The following is a 20867-nucleotide window of genomic DNA, read 5'->3' as shown; positions in this document are numbered from 1 at the left end:
TTGCTTCCAGCACAGTCACAGACTGATCCCTGTTCCCATGAGCAGCAACAAGGCTACTGATTTCCACTGGCAGGTTTTCCCTGGAAACGCACCATATTGTGCCCCAAAATCTTTTGCTTCCAATTTACCTTTGCAACTTGTTAACCTTCCTTCCTATACCCAGAAAGCCCACTTGGGAGCAAAGGCACCTCTCTCTAGTTGGTTGCATCCACAGAGATGGCCAGTCTGAGACTGAAAGCTATCTTCTGCATGCACAGCACGCAGGCAGCCAGGTCTGCTCAGTCTGGAACTCCCCTTTCATTCATTTTTGGTTGAGAGCAAACAATCTTTTTTCCTTTGCACTGTCAACCATATATTGCATTCAATCCATACCGTACAACATTAAATCCCCACGTTCAACTCTGAGAAGAAGGGCTGGCTCCAGTAGTTGGCAAAGAAAGTATTCTTATCATGATGTCCACGGTTCACATGCTGTCATGGCTAGCAGAACCAGAACAAGGTTTCTTTTGGTGTCCTACAAGATTACAAGTTCTAAAATCTGTAATTAATGGGAAGGGAACATACAGTACAAACTTGGTCCTGTAACTAAGGCTCGAGTTAGATAGGTCAAGGACAGAAGGATCATGAAGGGCACCATTTCCGCTAGTCTCAGAGAAGCGATCTTTCAGTGGAAGAGACGCTGGTGGTGGCAGCACGATCTGTCAACTGTTCCAATCCAGGGATGGAATCCCAGACCCACAGAATGCTTTGGGTTGGAAGGGACCTTAAAGAGCATCTAATTCCAACTCCCCCTGCCATGGGCAAGACACCTTCCACTAGACCGGGTTGCTCAAACCTGGTCAAGAGCTTCTTTGCAGGGCTAGGGAACATCATATTAATTGACAGTTTAAAAGGGAAATGGGAAAATGAAATTCTGGAGTAAGTTTCTTCATTCCTTCTTTCTTCCTGACAGTTATGGCTGGTGACAATATTTACACCTTTCCAAATCATAAGAAAACAACATCAGTATAGGGAAATTTGATTGCTCAAGGTGATCTTAGGGCCAAGACAATTTGATTTTACATCTGTTGTTATATTTACAGTAGTAAAAAAGTAGAAGCAAGCCAAGAAATTAAGACAATGCCTTTCATCTGCTGCTGAAAAAACACTTTCACACAGCAGCAGACACCACCTTCTAGCAGTGTCCTAGTGGGTTTCCCATGACCTGTTCATTGACTAACGATCATCCCAAGAATAATTCCTTGGATGTTAGTCTCATGGGCGTAGGGCAGCAGTTGTATCACGCGGTTCTTCGGGCACTGTAGTCTTAACAGTGAGCACCTTGAATAAAAACAGCTGCTTCACAGGTCTCTAAAGACGGTAACGCTTCGTGTAAGCCATGGGATGCGCCCCATTGATTGGTTTCTACTGAAGCCTGAATTCAGTTCTCATCAGCTGTTGCAAGAGCCTTCCACTTAGCAGAGTTAGCCCAACTAGAGGACGTAAGCTATCCAGAGCCGTGAGGCTTACTGCGGCTCCCTTACCTACATACGCTCCCCACTGAAAATTGCATTGCCAATGGTATTTAGTCTCAAATCGCGTTTAGCACTTGGAGTCAGCCTGAATGGCTGAGGAACTCCTAGCTATATAGACAGCTGGTTCTAGCAAGCACCAGGAGAGCCACAATTCTGCCTGGTGCGCTGGACCTGGACTTGATAGGACTTTGTCGTATTTCCAGCCCTGGTTCACATAGGTTTTACTGGGGGGGGGGGGGGGGGGAAGGGATGGAGACCTCTCCTATAAGGGACTGATAACTTAAAACCATCTGTGACTGAGTAAACCCCTCCAAGAGGGTGACCTTCTTCCATTTCACAGCTTGTTTTCCACCCGCCCACCCAAAAGTCCTGTTAACCCCTGCATGCCAGTGGATAAGCTAACACATACCATTGAAAACCCGCAAAATGTCAGAACGGAGCCCTGTACATTCAGCAGCGGTCACCGCTTTCAATGCAAAGAGGGTGCTTTTTTCCCTGGAAGCAAGTTCATTCCCCTAACGAAGGGCAGCGAAGAAGTGTCAAGAGGCAACAGCTGCAGGACAGATATTTCAGGACTGAATTTAAAAGTACATTTTAATTAGAAAGAGAAGATTGGAAGAATCGTGTTTTCTCTATAATTCCCATCCTCTTTGGTACATACAAAATCACCAGTCAGAATTGGTAGATGAGTGGCACAACTCTTCCTAGAGACTATTGGTGCCTACTACGTGGCCCAGACAGAGCAAGAAGAAATTAAGACCTGAAGAGTCCAAAACGCTGAACAGATTTTCCAGTCTGCCAACAGAAAACCAAGGTCAAAAGCTCATCTCCCATTAGAGCCACTTGGCCAAGCCATCCTTGGCAGCATGGGTATCTGGTCAGTCACAGCACTGAAGGTCAGGGTGACGTCAGTGGGGCCTTTGGGCAGAAATATTCAGAGATAAGCAGTGGGTCATGATGTACAAAGCTCAAGAGTCAGGTACAACATCCACTTTGGCATAATAGCAGTGAGATTCTCAAAAACATAATATTTGAAAATACAATATGAAAAAAAAAAAAGTTGCATTCATTTAAGGATGGGCAAGGGCATAGAAAATGGAATAAAAGTCTAAATTCAGCAAAGGCTCTCATTTACCTGCAGCCCTATGTACCATATTCAGTCAGGTGAATCTGACAGTACTGGTCTCGCTGGTCATGTACGTGTAAAGAGACATTTTTTCCATCAGATCACGCTAGGAATCAAATGGATCACAGAACAGCATTTTGTTTTTACCAGGAAAACACCCTGCATCAGGATGAGCAACAGTCACACCATGCACATGGCTGCCCCAGATGAGTCTTCTGGACTCGTATTTGATTTTATATAAATGTGGTGCCCCAAAAACTCACGGTTCCATCTCAGCAGATGTCCATGCCCAACCCAGCCCCTCAACACCAGATCATCCATGTTGTACACTGCAGAAGAAATTTAAGGGACTATTTTAGGGCCCAAAGCCTTGGTTATTTTTACATCCCACATCCAAGATGCCAGTTTCCCAGTTTACCAGCAAGCTGAGGTCCATCATCACTGTTCATACAAAGCCGTGATTAAACCCACTGCAGTTAGCTGGATTTTCACACACTGAGATGCAACTCAATATACGGAAAAGATTAAAAGCAGAGGAACAAATTCAAGAAGCACCAGTACTCCGCTTTCACACTGCAGATTAGCTCCCTCCTTCCCACGGCGTACAGAATGCCTACTATTTCCTTCAGGACTGATTTAATCTGTTTGCATCCATGACTGACTGAAGGGGGTTGCTAGCACAATCCACAATTGAAACGGAGCCTGGCTGCCTATAAACCTGATATTCCTACTTTTCTCTTGTGGTAGCTGCCCTCCCGATTCACTTTGCTGCATGCTCCAATGCCTGAGCTGGGCAGTGTGTGGAATTTGCTTACTGTTTTGTGTTTGGGAAAACAAAATAGATGGCAATAGGGGTTTTAAACACGGATTCAGAAAGTATGTGATTAAACATCAACATATTACCAGACTTATCAGCCCTTCAGTACTTTTCACCCCTCCCTGAGACACTAACGAAAATTATATTTAAAACACGTTGTCCTCTTTAATGACTATAGAGAATAAGGTATGCTTTAGCTGCTTTCATGTGACCCCATATGGTTACTGGGATTTGCCAAACATCTTCTGCGCCAGTTAAAGTTATCTAGGTATGTTTGAACCATTCCGCGTGCACCAACACTCGAGCAAGCACTCACTGCACAGTAAGGCAAGCGGCACTATTCAGATGCCGCAAGGGATTCAAGTTATGAGGCTTCTTCTCATTTCCCCCACTTTAAATTTACATGCAAAAAGAGCGCTTAATAAATACCCCACTTCTGATTTGTTTCCCCAACCTGCCAGTAGCAACAGATGAGAAATGCCCAGTCCTCACATTACAAACTATTTTAATATTTCATACCCTCACATGCAAGGAAGTTTGTCACTGAAACAAATACTACAGAAAATCTCTCTGAAATTCCAAGAAGCCACAGCACACACTGCCTTCCCGCTTTCTTTGCGGGATGCCTGAACATTATTTTCAACATTGTTCTAGTACTGCCCTGCCTGTCCTTTACCTGCACAAGTTAATGCCTGGCACCCACAGAGGTGACAGAGGACTCCCGTTGCTGGGAATGCTGTCCCATTCCTTCTGAAGGCTGTCCTCTGTCAAACTGTATCCAGCACTCAATTGTCAGAATAAAATAAGTCTTACCCAGAGCTGGAAAATTATGCCAGCATCCAACAGAGAAATAATTGAAATAGAAAGAAATAACCATGATGGAAGGAGAGGATGTCTCTCCCCTTCAGCCCCTGCTTGCCCCAGGAATACGACAATTTCACAAAGAGGTCACAGAGTTTTCCTTTATGTGGGTATAGAACTAGTGGTGTCCACTATTCCCCACCGGTCAGCTTTTCTGCCTTGCGAAGGTGATCACAAGGAGCTCAAACATGCCTTTAGCTAACCGCAACCACAGCTACTCATCTGAAACAGGTAAAAAGCACTGACCTATGCACGTCTCCCAAGAGGTCCTCTTCTACTCGGAGTGCTGTCAAAGCTGCAGCTCCCGTGTCCTTTCTGCAGTCAGTGCTCAGCTGTGGGATCAGTGCTGGGTCCCTGGGATCCTCCTCAGCTGCTCCCTGTCTCGACTTCTGCCTCTCCTTCTCTCACACTTAATCTCTCTCTCTCGCCCTCTCCCTCTAGTAGAGGAAGCCTGTCACGGAGCTGTTAGCCTGTGAGACATCCAGATGATTTTTTTTTTTTTTTTACGGGAACCTGATGCACCTGTCTCCTATTTGTTATTATTTCAGTCCATACCAGTAAGGGTGCTGGACAAATCTGAGATTAACATAATTCTTCAATATTTGACAAGTAGTTTGGGAGTGGTGCTTTTTCTGCAGATTGTGTTTCCTCTTCGCAGTGATTCATTAAAAACTTTCATGCAACTGAATGGCCCTGTATGTTCTAAAGGAAACTGTAGCTTAATTGCCTTGAAACAAATCTCAAGAATAATTAGGGTTACTAATTGATCAGATACATTGAACTTTGGTTAAAGTGAGTGGCCAAGCTCATTTAAGAATAAGTCTTCTAAAAAAATGCTCTTTTCTTAAGAACTCTTTGAAGAGTTAGTATTATGAATAGAAGTGAAGGAATTAGAGCACTTCACAGCACCAGCTCACCCTAGTAATATGAATTTATTAGCTTGCAGGTGAAAAGCATGAGCCTGTGCCCTAGCTGGATGGCTGAGAGAAGTCTCTCTTACCCACATAGCTTTGTACACCCCTTTACAGTGACAGGCAGCCTCACCATCAGTACTGTCTTCAGTTTGGGGCACCACGGTACGAAAAGGACATAAAACTACTAGAGAACGTCCAAAGGAGGGCTACAAAGATGGTGAAGGGCCTGAGGGGAAGACGTGTGAGGAGCGGCTGAGGTGCCTTGGTTTGCTCGGCCCAGAGCAGAGCAGGCCGAGGGGAGGCCTCATGGCGGCCTGCAGCTCCCTCACGAGGGGAGCGGGGGGGCAGGCGCTGAGCTCTGCTCTCTGGGGACAGCGACAGGACCCGAGGGGACGGCGTGGAGCTGGGACAGGGGAGGGTCAGGCTGGGGGTTAGGGAGAGGTTCTGTACCCAGAGGTGGTCGGGCACTGGGACAGGCTCCCCAGGGACGTGGTCACAGCACTGAGCTGAGTTCAAGAAGCATTTGGACAACGCTCCCAGACATAGGCTCTGATTTTTGGTCCTTTGTGGAGCCTGGAGGTGAACCTGATGATCCTGGAGGCTTCCTTCCAACTCGGGATTTTCTAGGATTCTATGAAGGTAAGCCCCCTCACACCAAGCAATGGGCCCCTTGCCCTGCTGTGTAAAACTATACCACCAGTGCACCAAGACTGGCTAAGCAACTAATCATAAAGAAAGCACAGCAAGAGGTACCAAGATAAAGTAGCAGGAGAACAGAATGTTTGCATTTTATGTACTTCCCAAGAAATCAACTAACCCAAATGGCGTTATCACTCCTTAACTCCTTTAGTACAAATTAACCAGTTTTCTGAGGTGAGCTCCTCAGTTCCTTGGCCATCATAATGCCCAGCTGATATGAGGATTTCCTACCTCCCCATTCAGTCGCTGAGAGTTCTTCCTGTTGGTGAGATAGCTTGGACTGTCCCACAATTTGCTGAGATAATACAGTAACAGATTTAAGTCATTAAGGTGCAGGTGGCGCATCCCAAAGAATCACATTTACACATCTTTATGTGCATTTACAGCCAGGAAAATGCAAAAGGTCTGCCTCAAAAAGTAGGGAAGTACTAACAACGCAGGAGATACTAAACTCAGTCTGATAAACTTGAAAATGTCCCAGTTACCAGACCTCAGAAACCCAAAGGGCAGCCTTATGTAACGTGCTTTACTTAGCAATCCTCTGGCACATCCCTTTCCAATAACTTGCTTCAATGATTTGTAAGCCTGGGCATTCCCTTCTCTTTGACAGCCCTCATAAAGATTATTTCCTTTTAGACATGTGAGAGAAGACTCCACTGGAAACCCACCAAATTCTATGAGCTGACCTGAAGATGTCAGATTCCAACAGTATTTCATCCTAGATTAGCAAGTGGTTATTGGTTGTCTCAAAATTGCATCTGTCAGGAATGAAAATTCTTTGCCAAAATAAGCTATTCAGGTTTATTTACGACACAGACAGATTTTGTTACTCTCCCACAGAGTATTATCCTAAAGCACAGCCAGCTCAACCAGCCCTGTCCCTCTACACTTCTATGTTTGCAACCCAGTCATCAAATTGTCTGTTAGCAGTTATACTGAGAGCACAAAAATCTCACTTCTCAATCAAATGAGGATAAAACAGAGAAATGGGCAACCAGTGCATTAATCCTGAGAACCCTGAGCGTTTGTTGTGAAAGAGCAAGAATACAATTCACTCTGTGCTCTTCTCAAGCTTTATGCTCAAGACACACAGAGTCTCAAGGAAGTGGACATGGACACTAAGAGACAGTTGTGCAAGTTGCCTAATGTACAATACCTCGGACAGCTAAGGCAAGTTGCTAAAATGCTTTAAAATGCTACAGGCATTGCTTTCTTGTAGTGCAGCTACTCTTCCAAGGTTTTTGAGGAATGTGCAACGAGGCCATGATCCTGCTGGTAGAGTGGGGATGTCCAGCACAAATCCAGTGTGACTATGGGGATGGGATTCCCCCATCTAAGAGGAATGCAGATGTCCCATCTCAGACAGTTTTCAGACTCCCAGCGTTTAGTCCTGATGGATGTCCTACAGTAACTGCAACACTGTTTTGGATCCAGAGCACAGGCTCTGTGCAAAACCAGGATGCAGCCTGGTAGTAGAGCATCTCTCACGGCTCAGAGGCACCAAAGGTTATTTTGAAGTGGTCTATTATTCCAGTAATCTCTGGAATTTTTGCCTGTGGTGAGGCTGATGTCCAGTAGCTAGATTCTCTGGAAAACCAATTAGCTGAACGACCTAGCCAACAGTCAGGAGCTCAGCATATGCACCCAGACATGGATTGGACATGGTTCAAAGACAGAAACTCTACCAGGTGAAGGGCTGGGACACCTCTCCATTACCCAAGCCCAGGGAGTAAACCCAAACTCCCCTCCTAGTTGACTTAAGGCCTTCTGAAGAGGCAATGAGCACCTGTGAGGCAGAGAATAAGAGTTACAGAAGCATCCAAGAGCACTTGGAGACTTCCAGGGAGTTCAGCCACAAGACAAAGGGTCATTGCCACCAGAGCTGCTTTTTCAACCACTGCATGTCCCTTTCCCCCACCGGCACCCACTGGATCAGTTATTGTCTCTTCAGGAAAGCAGCAGAACATGAGCATGCTCCAAGCATTCAGAGTCACATAAAAGAAATTGGCCAAAACCTAAACAGCAGGAATGACCAAACTGGGTTTCTGATTCACCTCTTCCAGTCTCCTTCAAGTGGAATAAGTGGCTAAGGAGAATCAGTGGAGCTCACCTGGCCCAGTACCACTAACAGAGAGAAGCCTGCCCTTGTAAGCTCCGATTGCTATCAGGGTAACCTGACCTCCTGCCTGTATGCACGGAAAAGGACAGATGACACTAAGCAAGACGGTAAGTGCCCAGCCTACAAATGTTTTCTTGGGTTCGGGCCCAAAGCAGGTCTGATGTCACCCTATAACTGTCTTGGCTGACAGTTGTGGGGTTCGTGCTGGCCTTGTGAGGGACTTTACTCCATCGTGTACGCAGCTGAGCTTTTTTCCCCCAAACACCCTGTGGCAGCCAGTTCCCTCACTCGTTCTCCCATGTGATGGTGACCTAATACGTGACAGGCTCTGCCACAGGCCTTTACTGCTCACTACCAGTCACAAGGCCACGCCAGGAACCTTAGCACAGGAATGCTCGTAAGAATTGGAATTCAGAGAGCAGGAAAAACAGAGCTGCTCCATGATGGAAGGGGTAGGAGAAGCAGGGCAAAGGCCTTACTGACCAGGTGCACTCAACGGCACTTGTAGGTGAACAGAGCAGGAACAGTGATGGCAACAGTCTCCAGTGATCATCAAAGCCAACGTAACAAGTCTGCACGTCCATGTCCTCAGTTACTCAGCCTGAGACCACCACAGACCATGTTAGATGCCTAACAAAAGATGCCACCAAAAAATGATGATCAGATTGCTACATGGCCTAGTCCTGATAGTGCTAGATGATAAATTCTACCGATACTTCAAGGCTCCTGAAGACCCCAAACTTCATTTCGCAAGCCACCTCAGTTTGAAATGTTCAGACCTGACTATTGGGTACTGAGTACCTGGAGCCTTCCCTGCAGTCACAGGAGTCACTTGGATGCTTGCATCTTGGTGCCTGTGTGCTGGGACGACCACTGGGATATAAGCACCTGGTTCCTTGAGGGTACATGTGTATAGGAGTGAATTAAAATATTTTGTTTTAAAATAAAATCACCTTCCCCTCCTTTAAGGTCTCACATTGAGCTCGGTTGTCTTGTTGCAATATTATTTCCTACAACACAGATATTTTTGCAACTGCCTGGGAAAGGCAGAGCCTCTGAATAGGAACCGTGTGATGATATTGTACCTTGTAGCCCAGTTTACAACTTGGTCCTCTGACAGTCTCCATGAGCTACTTTTTAAGTATTGCTTTTGGTGACATCAGGTCTCACGCTCTCTGTATTTTCAACCATGAAGCACGCTCTGCCTGCCTCTGGTCAGACAGACAGGCAGGCTCCTGTCTGATTGAAGGGCGGAGGGACATAGTGAGCAGGTCACTTTTCATGGCAGATGGATGGATAGATGCATCATTGAAATGGGCAGGATAATGTCAGGGGTGCCGATACATCATGGCAATATTAGGAGAAGGGAGGAAAGGAGGAGTGGGTGTCAGAGACAGATCCTGTGTCAAAACGGGTGACAGATGAGGGAGGGCTGTCTTCTGGGATGGGTGGCCGGGCAGACAATACCAGTGCCAGAAGCTGAGCAGGAGGAAACAAGACCCACGCAAAGGCCCTGGTTAACCCCGAATTTAGAGGGAGCTGGTCTGTTGCTCTGAGGCAAACTGAATGGCAAGCAAATTGCTTGCAGTTTGGGCCTATACAAAGCCCAGCATGTCCTTATCAATCTCTTTGATTGACAGATGTGAGAGTATCAGATGGTTTGGAGCTATCTATGTTCATGACAGCAAATGGGTCATCCTACAGCCATTCACCTGCTTTCCAGTTTAATTCAGCTTATTTTTCAGGCATATCCCATTTTGCACTCACCGCTTACTCTCCTCTTTTCTCCCAACGAGTGTGTCTACTTTGAAGGGGTTTAAAAAAGAACAAAAGTATTGTTCCTCGCAGTGACCATAAAGGAGCAGAGCTGCTTATGCAGCATGTGGTGAAGGAGAGAAGGAGAAAAAACTCAGGTTTCTCATCTGTGAGGGCTGGCCTGTATTCCTCAGTGTCACTACAATTTTGGACTCCACCTGGATCCTCATGGCTAGCTGGGTCACGTTGACAGTTTCCCACTCCCCACTGGGAAGAGGAACACACAAGCGAGATGCGTCTCTTGGCCATCCTTACCATTCCTTTCCTGACAATAATAAAGAACTTGGGTTCCACCCCAAACCATCAGCAGCAGAGGTGGGAGGCTGCTGATGCAGGAGGTGCAACCTAGCACAGAGAGCAAGATGTCTAGCAGCCCAGGATTCCAAAAAGCAGGGAGCAGTCAAATCAACCATTAACTGCTGCTGCCCACCTTCTGCAAGAATATGAATAGAGTATTTCTATGTGTTGTGTGTATTAGGACTATATACCCAGTTTTCAAAATTTGCTTTAGTTCTTTGTCCTGTACATCTACCCTAGAATTACAGCTTTTTCTTCCTAAAGTATTTACCTATTTATCATTGTCTTCCTCTGGTGTCACGTCACCGTGCAGGCACATTTGTTTTCTGTGTCCTCTCTCTTTATTTATCCTGTTGTACAATTTGTATCTTCTTTGTAGCTTATGAACTTACATCTCATTGATAAGAACATTGAGATCTGCTGTCTGTCTCCTCTGGAAGAGTTTTGGCCTTCTTCCTGACTCTCTAGGTATGTCTACAAAAATAGAACATGCACATTGCTGACTTATGACTATATCCCTGAGAAATAAACTTCCTTAAGCAACAAGCCACAGCCGTCTGAGACAGAAGCCAAGATACACTGGCTTTGCTACATGCCACAAAGGTCAACAGACCCAAACTGCCAGATCAGACAGGAGGACAGAATGACAGGAGCAAAGGACATATAAATTTAATGACTGTCAGCTTAACTATGTCAGCTGATTTCTGAGCTCAACCAGAAGGTAAAAGGAGAGGGACAGCCCCAGTTTGCCTTTATAAGTCTCCAAGAATTGAAGCCTCTTTCAGACACTAGTAGTTCTAGCAGTTCCTTAAACGTTTCGCCTAAGGAATGAATATTCTTTCACACTAAGCTATACAGCATATCAGGGCAAAGCCACCTGAACAGCTCCCAGGCACCCAGTCACGCTGACCTGGTCAGAAGGTGGCAGGAAAGCTGTGAGAGTTCACAGAGCAGCTGAGGCCTGCAGTGCTCTCCGCTGTACTTATAAAAAAAGGCTTTATTATTTTCTGTATCACATGGTTCTAACCTTTGTTCCATAGATGCAAGGTCAGAGCAAGCCTTAGATACAAGCAAACCCCTAGTGAACCCACAAGCCTAACTGGGCAGCTGAGAGTGAGCTGCAGCTGGGTCACTGGTGGTCACTCACAGGGTGTCAGCGAGAGGGGCCTCTGGAGGTCCCCAGTCCAACCCCCTCCTCGGGGCAGGACATTAAACACCCCACTGGGGTAGCTGTGGCTTTGTCCCCAGATTGTTAACACCCACCCAACTACTCTCCACCAAGGACAGACGTTCACGCTGTCTGATGACGAGCCCCAGATCTGCATCAGCTGCCTAGGGCAGGCTGTTCCTGGCGTCCATCTTGAACCTCCTGAGCTGCAGCTTGTGGCCACTGCCTGTTGTATGGGTTGGCACCACCAAGAAGTGTTTGGCCCTGTCATCTTTGTGACCACCCCTCACCCTGCTGGCCACACTCCTTCCGATTTAGCCCAGGATGCAGTTAGCTTTATGACAAGCACACATAGCTGGGTGATATTCATCGTGTCACTCACCATAACCTCTGTGTCCCTTCCTACGAGACCCCAGGTCCTTTTCCAGACTGCTCACTGTAGCAGCGTGTTGTCTCTGTGGATGCTCAACTTCATGATTCAAAACAGATTGGAGGAATGGCCAGGTGGGGACCAGACAGAAGTGCCACCCATATGAAGGGACACGACCTCAGCCCTTTCACCTTGTAGACAAGAGGATTTTGCCGTGCAGAAGAGCCCCATGGGAATCAGGATCCACTGTATTCGGGATGCATTCAGGGGTTAGGGGCTGCAATCGAGAATCCCCATGGGAAGGGAGTTGCGATGGTGCAACCCATGGCAGCTAAGAGAAAGGAACACAACATTGCAGAGGGTGGGAACACTGTTAGAGGTCTCAGGAAAAGCCTCACAGAGAAAGTCTGACAGTTCTCCTGGCGACAAAGTCTTCGGGATACAAAGGCAGTGAAAGGAAAGGCACAAGCACAGGATCAGGCTGGCTAGCCAAACCCCGCTGGAAACTTGGGACTCTGAGCTCGGACATTGACAGCAGCTGTGGGAAGCCCAGCTGGGAGTACTGACACAAATCTGAGAGGCGACATTCTTCTTTCCTCCCTTCCCATATCCTAAACTTAAAATCCAAGCAGGGAGCAGTCACTCAGCTGAAGAGCAGGGCCTCCTGTTCAAAGGTACCTGGACAGGCTGAAGAAACAGGCTGACTGGAACCTCCTGGAGTCCACGGAAGGCAAACACAAAGCCCTGCACCTGGAGCACAACCCCATGCAGCAGGGCAGGCTGAGGGCAGACTGGCTGGGAGGCAGCTTTGATGAAAAGGACCTGACAGCAACACACCGAAGAGCAGTCAGCAGCGAGCCCCTGCAGCAAAGGCCAGCAGCAGCCCGGGCTGCATTAGCAAGAGCAAAACCAGCAGGTTGTGGGAGGTGATAAAGGCATGGACATATTGGAGCAATTACAGTGGAGAGTCAACAAATCGGGGGCTCATTCAGGGGCTGAAGATGGAGAAGAATAAAATTCATGTTAGCGAAATGTGTAGAAATAATAATTATAGCAAGTAGAAGGACTGTACTGATTTTAGAAAGTGAACGTGAGGTGGTCAAATGAAGTTTCTGTGTACAAGTACTAGGGCAAAACCGAGAGAACTTGATTTGTTAAAAAAATGTGGAAATGGATTAAGGGATAAAAGGGGGTAGCAACCATGAATACAACAGAGATCCAGGTGAAGGTGGAGTAACAAGGCACATCTGCAAAGGCATGACAACCACGAAGAAAGAAGGGCAATCACTGCAGAAGAGGGAAATTTTGAGAGTCAAAAATAATCTTGACAAACTATCTCCATAAAGCAGGCTAGGGGGGAAGCATCCAAACCTTAGCATGCCACAGTCAGTGATTTAGGATTCCTGGCAACAGTTCTCTTCTAATGGTTTTGCTTACTGTGAGGTCTGTCATTAAGGTTCTGTGAAGAATTGCTGACATGCTGCAGTCTGATATCAGTTATTATTAATAACTGGGAAGCCCTAGCTTATTATTAAGAATAAATTTGTGCATGCTCGGAGAGGATACAACCTGCTCTCATCTGCCTTCAGTGAGGAAGAGACCTTGAGCGATCAGTTTCTTTGACCTTGCATAGGTGGTACAAACATGCCTCTCTTGGAGGAAAGGTCTATGGACATATTTGTATGACAAGGGAGCTCCACACCCTGGTTACACCCCAGTGCTTACCCATTTTCGTTTGTTTTATTTGACCCCATACTTTGTTAGTTCCCACTTTTTTTGTTTTGTTTTGTTTTGTTTTTCCACTAGGAGAACGAAAACCACTTAACAGTCCGTTTCTGTTCATCTTCCCACTCCAGTCTGTACAGTTATTTGATGCAATTCCCACCATGCTTTTTGCATTTTAAAAAGAAACCTCCATTTATCTGCTTCATGGGTGGGTGTCCATTTCATTACCCTTAGCACTCCTCTCTGAACTGCAGTTCACCTTCATATCCTGTCTGAGACAGGGATGGCAGACAGAAGCACAGACTGCACTTGAGATGCAGGCACACTACTAGACCAGCAGCGCCAGAGATACCTATAGCATCATGACAGTTTCTGTTTTGCTTTCTACATTCCTAACAAAAATGAATTTCTTTCTTTCTTCTTGTTTTCTGTTTTTACACCGACCACGGAACAGTGAGCTGATGCTTTCCTGGACCAAAATGGCAGGAAGCAGCGAGGGTCTGCTGCTCCCTAAAGGGCAGGGAGCCATAAGCCATCTCACCTTCTGAAGGCTCCACCAGAATGTGGGCAGCACAGATGTTCATGCACATTCAAGAATTATTTGCTTAAGTAGGAAGACATATGGAGACGGGATCACGGGCTGCTCAAGGTAGTAGAGAGCTAGCTGTTTTAAAGAACAGTGAAGAAGCTTGACTTGTTCAGTCCAATAAAAGAGAGATGGGGAAAAGATAATAAAAACCTGATGAAGATAAATGCCAAAAGGGAGGACAGGGTGACAGAAGGAAAAATAAAAATAACTGACCGCAAAGAGGAAAACCAGATTTTTAACCACTAGATCTGGCCGGGTCTGAAACAGCTTCATAGTTAGCATAAAGCAGCAGACGCATCTGACAAAATTAACATGGATTTTTTTAAATTTTATAATAGGGACTGTGACACAGCTTTCTGCCACTCAAATTCAGAGGTCTTTTCTAAGGTCAGGAATCAAATCTGGGAGGACAAATGGCCATGAGACACTGGACTCGGAAACTCTTGGCTGCAGTAAATGCCAGTTGGGAGTGACTTGCTGTTCAGTTATTTTGGCAATTTGTTGTCCCTATCCTTGGGCGTTCTCCTTCAGTAGCCAAACTACAGTGAACTTTGTGCTCCGTATGACAGGGCACCTATATATCTGCCCAGCAATGAAGCAATGAAGAAACCTTTAAGTAAGACAAAGCATACATTTGAATTAACAAGGCATCATTATACACAAATTTTGAGAGCTACCAACACCCCTGCCATCAAAGCCCTTAGAATTGAGGGTCCTAATTCTTCCCTGCTGGCAAGACTTCCATATCTTTAAGGTAGAAATCACAGGTTGGTATTTGATCTAGACAGAAATACCACTTCTGTGTCCGTCTTCTCTGCCAGTCATAGCGATGATTCTTCCGTCATTTGGGATGCACGTGTGTGTGTGCATGTGTTTGTGTACATGCCTGTGTAAGAGCATTTTATCAGGACCTGCTGAGTGCTTCAGAGCCGAAGAATCACAACAGTTGTCTTAAGGCTCATGACTCTGCTGACTTGTGATCAAGAATGCGGAAAGCTGTGACCCAAAGGGTATCCACTCCTTCGGCATCCGGCTGACAATTGAGCTGACAGCAGAGCTAATGCTCCAGCGTGCTGCGTCCAGTGGGCTGAGTCTCCTGCTGCAGACTATAAATTACACATGGCCAGTTTTAACACCTCTTTATATAGGTATGCATAAAAGCTTGCAGTGCTGGTGGCTCTGTAAATGGTCAGTGCGCCTGTCCGTCCAAACAGGTGTCAATAATAAGGAAATAACCACCCTGGTGAGAGGAATTTTAGAAGCTGTGAGGAGAGGTCGCAGGGCAGGGAGGACAGTGTGAATGCAGGTATTTGTTCCTACACCGCTGGGCCCTTGGCTTCAAGGGCAGGGGCTCTCTGCTGCAAACAGACCTTCCTGGCAGAGGCCTGTGGCAAACACAGCTGCTACAATAACAACAGTACTTTACGGTGCTTTTTGGTTAATAGCATTTTGCTGGGCCATGACACTGTCCATGAGTTACACCCCAGACTGTTTCCGAGGAGGTGGGAAACACAGAGCCGCCGCGTGACTTGCTTACCTTGAGACATGTTCATTCCTGGGGCAACTACTGGAAAAATCCTCCTCCGAGCTTGAGGACAAAACGCACAGGACCTGATACAACTGCTTGCCAGTCCCCACTCCCTTTCAGAGCTAGAGACTGCATCCGAAGGCTCTCCAATTCATCCCTCCTGCTTAGTGAGTTAGTTAATTAGTTACCAGTTAATTTGGTTGCCAGTAAAAGGAATCTCAGTGCCACCACTCAGAAAGGGAACGCATCATGGAAACAGGAGCCAGGAAGCAAAACCAAAGGGCAATAAAATTCTCTTAGTATCTGCAAGTATTCCTTACACTCCAGCATCTCCCAGAGGTGAAGGAGGGCCTTGCTTTGACTAGCTTGGATGAAGAGGAGAAGCAGACACAGGATGGTGCCCTGAGACCAGCGTCCTGCTATGCGGATCTGTCAGCAACCTCATCACCAGCACGCTGCTGTAACTGGGCCATTTGACACCAACTCCCTGCGAGTATGGGCTGGGCCAACGTCACGTTACCCCGCAAGTTTCCAGCGCACACGTTCCTAATGAAATAATCCAGCAAAGCACCTCCGGCAGCCGGTGCCAGAATCCACCTCCCGTTCATGCTGGCTGTTCCCAGTGCACTGTATGCCGCAGGGAGGCGAACTGGCTCGTGGTCAGGGCTGCTGGGTAGCACCTGACCTTCAGCATGACCACTGGTAGTCCCATGAAGATTCCTGCTCTAGGCTTTTTGTCTCCACTGACGCGGCTTTAGCATACTTTCCAGATCACCTATTAGAGGAGTGTAAGACCGTGCAGCTCCGTGTTAAAACTATTTGCCTGGCACCGTGGAAGATGAACTCGCCCTTGGAAGTTGTGATCCCATCAAAGCCTTTCAGAATATGCCATCAAAAGAGCTCTCTGTTCCTCTGCCTTACAGTCTGTGAAGTGAATAGCTCCCTTGAACCATCAATTACAACACACAATTAGCTCTCCTAAGCGAGATTGTCACAGCACAGCCCTGGCAAACTGCCCTTCCTCCCACTTCTCCTTCATTAAGGTACTCCTCTCTTGCTAGGTCTTTAATTGGCTTGTCATCAGCAACTTGGCCTGGATTCAGTGCTCTGCATTCTCCCAAATGAAACCATATAAGACAGATGGGACACCAAAAGCAGCAAGAGAGTAGGGTGAGAAGACACGTAAAGCAATCAATATGTGTCCGTGACCTCAGGGGCAGGCTTACTAGGGGCAGTAGTAAGATTTCTGCTGGCTTGGACAAACTGAGGGTGTTAAAAATGTCGGTAATCTGAGACCTGGCAACTTCACTTCATCAAACCCACTGTAGGGCCAGCATCAGGGAGAGGCAAAACCAGCAGCCTTGAGTAATAAAGCTATATTAAAAAAAGAAATCAGCTATATATTTTGTGCCATAAAAAAGAAGAGCCCAGTCATGTTCGACCTAACAATTCAGCTTGCGGCAGTTTCATGAGAAAGCTTCGTTTACAGTTTGCCTGATTTCCTTGATTTTGCTAATTCAGAAAGCAACACTTGGCCTCAAATCACCTCTTCCCTGAATTCTGTGGCTGGGCTGTGTTGCCCCATGTGCCTCCCACTGAGCTCGGCAGATGCTCCGTGGCGCCGCTGCAAAACATTCAGCCAACGTTGTGGAAGGAGGGAGGGGAGGGCAGCAAAAATGCTGGACGGGGAGGGCAGCGCTTAAAACATACACCTGTTGCCAATCAGAAGCCAAGGCTTATGTCAGCCTGCTGCAAATATTTTCCCCCATCCACCTCGGTGACCTTTTCAATCACACTTTAGGAGGGAGACTGCTCCCATTAAGTGCTACTTGATCCTCCGCTAATGCAGCAGTTATGAAAGGACCACAGCGCTTGTCAATAGGATAAACACCTTCGCAGTGGGAGGAGGCTGTGGAGAAGGGGCACATACCTGCTCTCTCCTCTGCTTCCTCAGGGCTCTTTCTCTCCCTCTGCCCAACACCACTGCTACAGCAACGTATTTAGACAAGGAAAGCCGAGCCTGGCTGCAGCACTAACCACTGTCTCTGCATCTGCCGTCTATGCAAGCTCAGCTGCCAGCACCTAGGGTAGCAAACGAAGGAGAAGGTCTGATTTGCTGATCAGTGAATTGTTCCACCCCAAGACAGCGATTCAGGATAGAATACTGGGTGTACACCATCCCTCCTACACATTGCATCCCGTAGGTTCATGTAACTTCTGTAAAGCTGCAGCAGCCATCCACCATCCACACAGCTCTGACAGCCCATTTGAACTCCCAGCTTCATCACACTCAGAAAAAAAAGTCTCAGGGGAGGAGAAGCACCAGGCAAGCATGCACCTGATTTTCCTGCTGTAGCGCTGTCTGTCACTGCCCTCGACCCTCATACGTGACTGCAGCTTTTGACAGCCTTTGTTTGGGTGGCACAAAAACAGTGGCCTGAAAGGAATCTCCAAGGGGCTGGGAATAAGGGGTAGGTTGGGACTGCTGCCCTGAAGGACTTGCCCAAGAGGAGAGAAGAGCTTGGAGGTCAAACCAACCTCCAGGATCATGCACAAGGATGGCCACCACCTTGGGTACTGCAAGAGGAGGGATCCTCGAGTAGACGGATCCCTGGTTTGATCTGGTGCCATGTTCCTCTGGCCTCTTCAGAGCACAAACCAGTGCTCCATTAATGTCCTGCCAGCTGGCTCCTTCCAGCTCCTCATCACGCTCGGCTGCATGACCAGCACCAAGGTACTTCATCAGTCCTTTGAAGAAGGTAAACAAAACCCCCAGAAAGGGGCTGAGGAAGAAATGGCACACACAGACAGATAAGGGTGCATTAAAAGGTACTCTTACTCAGCACCTCCACTGAAATATCTGTGAAAGGAGGGAAGAAAAGCAAAACAAACAAAACCCACAAAGAAATGAAGTCCCTTTCTGTTTGCTTTGTTGCTCCAGCCCTCATTCTCTAAAGTACGGTAGAAGCTGTCTGCGTACTGGGGAGCAAGAGAACACCTTCAGCCAGCAGAATTAGCTGTGCTGTTGTCAGCAGCTGTGGTGGAGGTGGCCCAGGAAGCAGTGGTAGCACTGACTGAGGCTACTTGGGCTTCAGGTTGCCTGGATATTAATGTTCAAGGTATGAGTGCCTGCGTGGAGACTGATTTACCTTGCAACTCTCTGCCTGTCTTGAGGGGAATGACATCGTTCTTGGGCAAACAGAAGATGAGCCTGCAGAGACACAAGTATTTGCTGCCTTGGGTTTGAAATGAATCCCTTCTGGAAAAGACATCTACAGAGTGGCGCTGTCACCGGTCCCTGTACAATGCCTCGAATCCTGTCTGTGTCATAAAACAGAATCACAGAAGGGAACGGACTCCTAGAGGTCTCTACTCCAAGCCCTAGGTTTTTTTAGAGATTAAGGTAATTCTGGCACGCTAGAGCTCTGACAACAGGCAGAAAAAAAATGGCAGAAGTTTTACAGGGTCACAGCTCCCTGCACCGTTACCAGCTGCTTATTGTGGTAATCCCAGTCACTGGGACACCCTGCAGACCTGGCCACCACTCCTGTGGACAACCTGGCCATCCCCTTACAACCTTGGCCATTCCCCTTACTACTGGGGAATAACGAGTGCTCCCCAGGGCTGAAACAGCCACTGAGACTGGGAAGGGACTGTGAAACCTGCCCACCACAGCAAGATCAGTTTCCAGAAAGGTTTTTCCTGTTTCTGTTGCAGTTGAGGAAGAAAGCCTGTGGAGATAAGATAATGACAAAAGAAGTAGTGGAGACAACAATGGGAACACCCTCCATGGGCCTTAAATCACCAGGGAGACTTCAGCCCATCTGACTTACGGCTGAGTGGGTTGTCCTCAGCTCACCCTCAGCGCGCAGGAAAGCCAAATGATACTGCTCTGGGAGATCAGACTGCTAACAAAACATCAAGGGAGAGATGTTATCTTAGCCCTCAGGAGAAACTTCCTGGTGTTTTGACTGCTGTCCAGGTGGTGATAACTGAGTACAATTTATTTGGGCCGAAATCCCTCTTTCCATTCTAACAATGTTTTGTTTGCTCTGTCCTGCATGACAGGCCCACCGATGCTCTGGAAATGATGACCCCCAACACATACGCAGAGTTCCTAGTACTGTGCAATGACAACAAGTTTCATCAGCTCAAATAAATATCCCTGCCTTCTCGGTGACAGTCCCTCATACTTCAGATGTCTCACTTTCCCCACCTGCCGTCATTTGAAACCTATAAATAGGACCAACTGGGAGAGAAACAGAGGATGTACGCTGCCACCCACAACAAGTCTGCTAGGCCAGGGCAGGCCTTTGGAGGGAGCTAGCTGTAGATAAACAACACAGCACCAGAAAGTCCAGGCCAGGCCCTGCAAGGCCGGGGCAGTCTGGCAGGTCACTCGTCAGTCCAGATGCAGCCTGATGTTCCTCCATCCCTCCTAAGTAAGTCCAGAGGCCGAATCTTGCTCTGCATTACACTTTTTCACTGATCCCAGAAGAGCCATGGAGGGAAATACGATTTTTGGCCTACTCCTACCGCCCATGGGACCATTTGTTTCACAGAGACAGAAGCCCAGAACAATCCAGAGCACACCCCAGTGATGTGGAGCAGTCAGTGGTGCTGTGTCACATTTGCACAGGCCACTCCTATCAGAAAACACTGCCTTGGAACCTACTTGGAAAAATCCTTGACCAAGCAGAAAGCGACCACAGCAGCAGCAGTGCAGAGCTGCTTCTTCGCCCAGGCCCTTTTGTGCTCCCCTCCAAGCAGGAGAGGCACTCTGTGGCTCCTTGACAAGTACGGAATAACCTGCCTTCCCATCAGTGTCCAGTGGCTGGTAAAAGCTGTTAATTGCCTCGTATAGTCTTCTGTCAGCAACATTATCCCCTCCTGTCCTGCTGAGACTGGGATAAGGGTTTGTCCTGTTCTGCGGCTGCAATGGGACGTGGAGAGGGGGAAAGTGAAATGTAATATGAGAAATAATATCTATGGCAGCAAGCAAGGCTAACCCAAAAGGCGTAACGAAGCAGGATTCCAGAGAGGGAGGAATGCTGGGGGAGGAACAGTATGGAGCCCTCTTGACAAAGATCCAGGACGAGCTTAAAAGGGCCCAAGAAATTATTTTTTAAATCCTATTTTTAATACAACCAATATAAGTGATGAGAGCACTGCCTGCCACGCTATCTGATTACCTCCAAAATTAGCAACAAAAAGATTAATTTAGACAGGATGGAATATTTTCTAACAAAAGTGTCACTGCCTTCTGGGGAGCAGCCTGACCCAAAAAAATCACGTACAGGGAAATCCCACGCTACAGGCAATCCC

The 20867-nt window shown here is 47.2% G+C and overlaps 1 protein-coding gene across 6 annotated transcripts in view; it reads right to left on the bottom strand.

Annotated features, from left to right (window-relative positions):
- Positions 1 to 20867, bottom strand: part of IGFN1 (immunoglobulin like and fibronectin type III domain containing 1) — a 60883-nt gene that overhangs the window by 35294 nt on the left and 4722 nt on the right. The gene's annotated exons all lie outside the window — the stretch shown is intronic.

Source organism: Anser brachyrhynchus (genome assembly GCF_964034855.1).
Source record: "Anser brachyrhynchus genome assembly, chromosome: 27".
NCBI classification, from domain to species: Eukaryota; Metazoa; Chordata; class Aves; order Anseriformes; family Anatidae; genus Anser; species Anser brachyrhynchus.
This window is presented reverse-complemented; position numbering and strand designations above follow the sequence as displayed.